General features: G+C 54.4%; 2 non-coding genes across 2 annotated transcripts; both read left to right on the top strand.

Annotated features, from left to right (window-relative positions):
• The first annotated feature begins 2,491 nt into the window (after positions 1–2,491).
• LOC126313474 (small subunit ribosomal RNA) lies at positions 2,492–4,384 on the top strand. Its single transcript, XR_007555164.1, has one exon. It is a non-coding gene; the product is annotated as a small subunit ribosomal RNA (ribosomal RNA).
• Positions 4,385–4,755: 371 nt separating this feature from the next.
• LOC126313434 (5.8S ribosomal RNA) lies at positions 4,756–4,910 on the top strand. The gene has a single exon (XR_007555133.1). It is a non-coding gene; the product is annotated as a 5.8S ribosomal RNA (ribosomal RNA).
• The last annotated feature ends 90 nt before the right edge of the window (positions 4,911–5,000 follow it).

Below are 5,000 nucleotides of genomic sequence, written 5' to 3'. Positions count from 1 at the left end.
GTCCCTTAACCTAACTCAATTTGTCCCTTAACCTAACTCAATTTGTCCCTTAACCTAACCCACGTTGTCCCTTAACCTAACTCAATTTGTCCCTTAACCTAACTCAATTTGTCCCTTAACCTAACTCAATTTGTCCCTTAACCTAACTCAATTTGTCCCTTAACCTAACTCAATTTGTCCCTTAACCTAACTCAATTTGTCCCTTAACCTAACTCAATTTGTCCCTTAACCTAACTCAATTTGTCCCTTAACCTAACTCAATTTGTCCCTTAACCTAACTCAATTTGTCCCTTAACCTAACCCACGTTGTCCCTTAACCTAACCCACGTTGTCCCTTAACCTAACCCACGTTGTCCCTTAACCTAACCCACGTTGTCCCTTAACCTAACCCACGTTGTCCCTTAACCTAACCCACGTTGTCCCTTAACCTAACCCACGTTGTCCCTTAACCTAACCCACGTTGTCCCTTAACCTAACCCACGTTGTCCCTTAACCTAACCCACGTTGTCCCTTAACCTAACCCACGTTGTCCCTTAACCTAACCCACGTTGTCCCTTAACCTAACCCACGTTGTCCCTTAACCTAACCCACGTTGTCCCTTAACCTAACCCACGTTGTCCCTTAACCTAACCCACGTTGTCCCTTAACCTAACCCACGTTGTCCCTTAACCTAACCCACGTTGTCCCTTTGCCTAACATAGTTCACTGCTCGGAATCTCTGGTGTCGTTGTTATCCTCATGTAGATGTCTTGCGAGTGTTGCTTACTTTCCACATATTCCCGCTATCCACTGTCAATTGTACTGCAATAGGACTATATCGCCCCCCCCCCCCCTCTGCCCCTCTCTTTGTGTCTCCGTCCTCTCAAGCTGGTCGGTCTGGCGTTTGAGTGTTAAATGAGCCTCGCAGCTGTTCAGTTGCGTTCAGATGTCGACGCCCTCAGTGTACGTCGTGGTATGGTCTGTGTCCATTGTCCGCTGATGTCGTACGCGTAACCCACACGCTGTACCGATCATCGGTCGTTACGTACAGAGTGAAGTAGTGTGATACGTGTGACCGTACGCTGGCTGTGCCCAACGGTGTCGAATCTCAATTTCCATATGTTGTGCTCGATGCTACTTGTCTCGTCTCCCAATAACAGCTAGGTTGCACTGTGGTACGCCGTAGAGGCGTGTGGGAGGAACGTACGAACGCATTGTATGTCACCCTGGGTCGCTGGGGGTGGTGGTGCGGTGAGTCAGGTCAGGTCAGCGTGAGCCGTGTGATGTAGTGACGCGTGTATTCCGACTTTGTCGTATTGCCTCACACAAAGTGCTACCCTGGTGGACCGCGTTCCATATCTGGGACATGCCGCAGATGCCGGTTGACAGTGGATCGCGGAAGGGACATCGCATACGTGCGCGGGCCACCTTCCACGTGTTCTCTTCTGCACATGTCGCAGTGTGTATGTGGTCTGATGTAGCGTGTCGTGACACATGACATCCTGGCATGCAAGAATTGTTGAATTCGCAAATGTAGGTGGACATCTACGTTTACTGCCCAAGATACGCAAATGAACTGGAAATCCGTTGTTGAGCGGTTGTTCACGCTGGAGGTGAATCTGTGATGGCGACGATCGGTACAGCTATTAACCGGTTGTTTCAGCGGTACCCGCCACATCCACACACGTGACTAGGCCCATGTGGGTATGAAGCGATACGCGGCGGTGGCTTGGTGGGACTGTTCCCGGCCGGTGAAGGGGGGCCGCCCGGCGTGTTGGCCGCGCGCTGCGTGGGCGCACGCGCAACAGGCGGCTGGTGGGGGGCGCCGAGTGGCAGGAGCGCCAGCCGACGGGCCCGGCAGGCGGCGCAGCTACGCTGCGGCGCACCCTGCACGCGGCGCCTGGCGGCCAAAGTTGGTTCAGCCGAGCCCGGTGCGAAGCGCGGTGGACATCTGCAGTGTGCTGGTCTGATTGAGGACTGTGTGCGTTGAGGATGCGCCGCCGCCTGGCACTCGGCGCCGCGACGCCGTCTGCTGCTCGGTCGCCCCAGCGGTTCTCGCAGGTGGTTTGTATCGCAGTTGTGCGGACGTGTTGGCGCGTGCGCTGTGCTGGGAGAGTTCGCTTCTGCACCCAAGTGGGGCTTTGCCCTTGTGTGGCGCTGGCGTTGGAGCTGCCGGTCACCATAGGTGGCGCGTGTTGTCTCCCGCCGGCAATGCCACGACAGCACGCTCCCGGGCCTCTGTCGGCAGCGGCAAGCTCAGTTGGGAGCAAGGGTGTTCGCACTAAAACCGTCTACTCGCCTAACTCCGGGCGATTGCGCCTCTCTCGAAACCGACCAAGTACCTAGGACGGCGCTGCGCGCCGCCGGGACCTGAGAGGGTTTCGAGGTGTATCGTGCAGGGGAGCTCGGCCTCCTCCTGTTTGCAGAATAATTGAGCGGACGCTTGCGTGTTCGCGCGGGCCCCCGGGACACACTCCCGGGCGGCCGGCTGCTCAGCTCTAGTTGACGCAGCTCCCTGGTTGATCCTGCCAGTAGTCATATGCTTGTCTCAAAGATTAAGCCATGCATGTCTCAGTACAAGCCGCATTAAGGTGAAACCGCGAATGGCTCATTAAATCAGTTATGGTTCCTTAGATCGTACCCACGTTACTTGGATAACTGTGGTAATTCTAGAGCTAATACATGCAAACAGAGTCCCGACCAGAGATGGAAGGGACGCTTTTATTAGATCAAAACCAATCGGATTGGCTTGTCTGGTCCGTTTGCCTTGGTGACTCTGAATAACTTTGGGCTGATCGCACGGTCCTCGTACCGGCGACGCATCTTTCAAATGTCTGCCTTATCAACTGTCGATGGTAGGTTCTGCGCCTACCATGGTTGTAACGGGTAACGGGGAATCAGGGTTCGATTCCGGAGAGGGAGCCTGAGAAACGGCTACCACATCCAAGGAAGGCAGCAGGCGCGCAAATTACCCACTCCCGGCACGGGGAGGTAGTGACGAAAAATAACGATACGGGACTCATCCGAGGCCCCGTAATCGGAATGAGTACACTTTAAATCCTTTAACGAGTATCTATTGGAGGGCAAGTCTGGTGCCAGCAGCCGCGGTAATTCCAGCTCCAATAGCGTATATTAAAGTTGTTGCGGTTAAAAAGCTCGTAGTTGGATTTGTGTCCCACGCTGTTGGTTCACCGCCCGTCGGTGTTTAACTGGCATGTATCGTGGGACGTCCTGCCGGTGGGGCGAGCCGAAGGGGTGCTTTCGCGTCCCGAGGCGGACCCCGTTTAAATCCTACCAGGGTGCTCTTTGTTGAGTGTCTCGGTGGGCCGGCACGTTTACTTTGAACAAATTAGAGTGCTTAAAGCAGGCAAGCCCGCCTGAATACTGTGTGCATGGAATAATGGAATAGGACCTCGGTTCTATTTTGTTGGTTTTCGGAACCCGAGGTAATGATTAATAGGGACAGGCGGGGGCATTCGTATTGCGACGTTAGAGGTGAAATTCTTGGATCGTCGCAAGACGAACAGAAGCGAAAGCATTTGCCAAGTATGTTTTCATTAATCAAGAACGAAAGTTAGAGGTTCGAAGGCGATCAGATACCGCCCTAGTTCTAACCATAAACGATGCCAGCCAGCGATCCGCCGCAGTTCCTCCGATGACTCGGCGGGCAGCCTCCGGGAAACCAAAGCTTTTGGGTTCCGGGGGAAGTATGGTTGCAAAGCTGAAACTTAAAGGAATTGACGGAAGGGCACCACCAGGAGTGGAGCCTGCGGCTTAATTTGACTCAACACGGGAAACCTCACCAGGCCCGGACACCGGAAGGATTGACAGATTGATAGCTCTTTCTTGATTCGGTGGGTGGTGGTGCATGGCCGTTCTTAGTTGGTGGAGCGATTTGTCTGGTTAATTCCGATAACGAACGAGACTCTAGCCTGCTAACTAGTCGCGTGACATCCTTCGTGCTGTCAGCGATTACTTTTCTTCTTAGAGGGACAGGCGGCTTCTAGCCGCACGAGATTGAGCAATAACAGGTCTGTGATGCCCTTAGATGTTCTGGGCCGCACGCGCGCTACACTGAAGGAATCAGCGTGTCTTCCTAGGCCGAAAGGTCGGGGTAACCCGCTGAACCTCCTTCGTGCTAGGGATTGGGGCTTGCAATTGTTCCCCATGAACGAGGAATTCCCAGTAAGCGCGAGTCATAAGCTCGCGTTGATTACGTCCCTGCCCTTTGTACACACCGCCCGTCGCTACTACCGATTGAATGATTTAGTGAGGTCTTCGGACTGGTACGCGGCATCGACTCTGTCGTTGCCGATGCTACCGGAAAGATGACCAAACTTGATCATTTAGAGGAAGTAAAAGTCGTAACAAGGTTTCCGTAGGTGAACCTGCGGAAGGATCATTACCGACTAGACTGCATGTCTTTCGATGTGCGTGTCGTGTCGTGTCGCGCAACACGCTACCTGTACGGCAGTGGCCGTGCGCCGCGTGCGGAACCACGCGTGCCTCTCAAAACTAGCGGAAGTGTTGTTGTTGTTGTGTGGTACGAGCGCTGAAGCTCTGGAGCGGCTGGCCTGCGGTACCTGGCGCCTGGCGCCGGTTTTGAATGACGTTCGCCCGAGTGCCTGTCCGCTCCGGTGTGGAGCCGTACGACGCCCATCGGCTGTGAGGCCGTTGGACACAAAAAAAAATAGTGGAACAGGGGCCGTCAGACGCCTCAGTCCCGCAAATGCTACTGTCTTGAAAGAGACAGTGGGAGACTGAAAAGGAAAAGATCACCCAGGACGGTGGATCACTCGGCTCGTGGGTCGATGAAGAACGCAGCAAATTGCGCGTCGACATGTGAACTGCAGGACACATGAACATCGACGTTTCGAACGCACATTGCGGTCCATGGATTCCGTTCCCGGGCCACGTCTGGCTGAGGGTCGGCTACGTATACTGAAGCGCGCGGCGTTTGTCCCGCTTCGGAGACGTGGGAGTGTCGTGGTCGCCTGTGTGGCCGGCCGCGTCTCCTTAAA

This window comes from Schistocerca gregaria, unplaced genomic scaffold, assembly GCF_023897955.1.
Source record: "Schistocerca gregaria isolate iqSchGreg1 unplaced genomic scaffold, iqSchGreg1.2 ptg000483l, whole genome shotgun sequence".
Classification (NCBI taxonomy): domain Eukaryota; kingdom Metazoa; phylum Arthropoda; class Insecta; order Orthoptera; family Acrididae; genus Schistocerca; species Schistocerca gregaria.
This window is presented reverse-complemented; position numbering and strand designations above follow the sequence as displayed.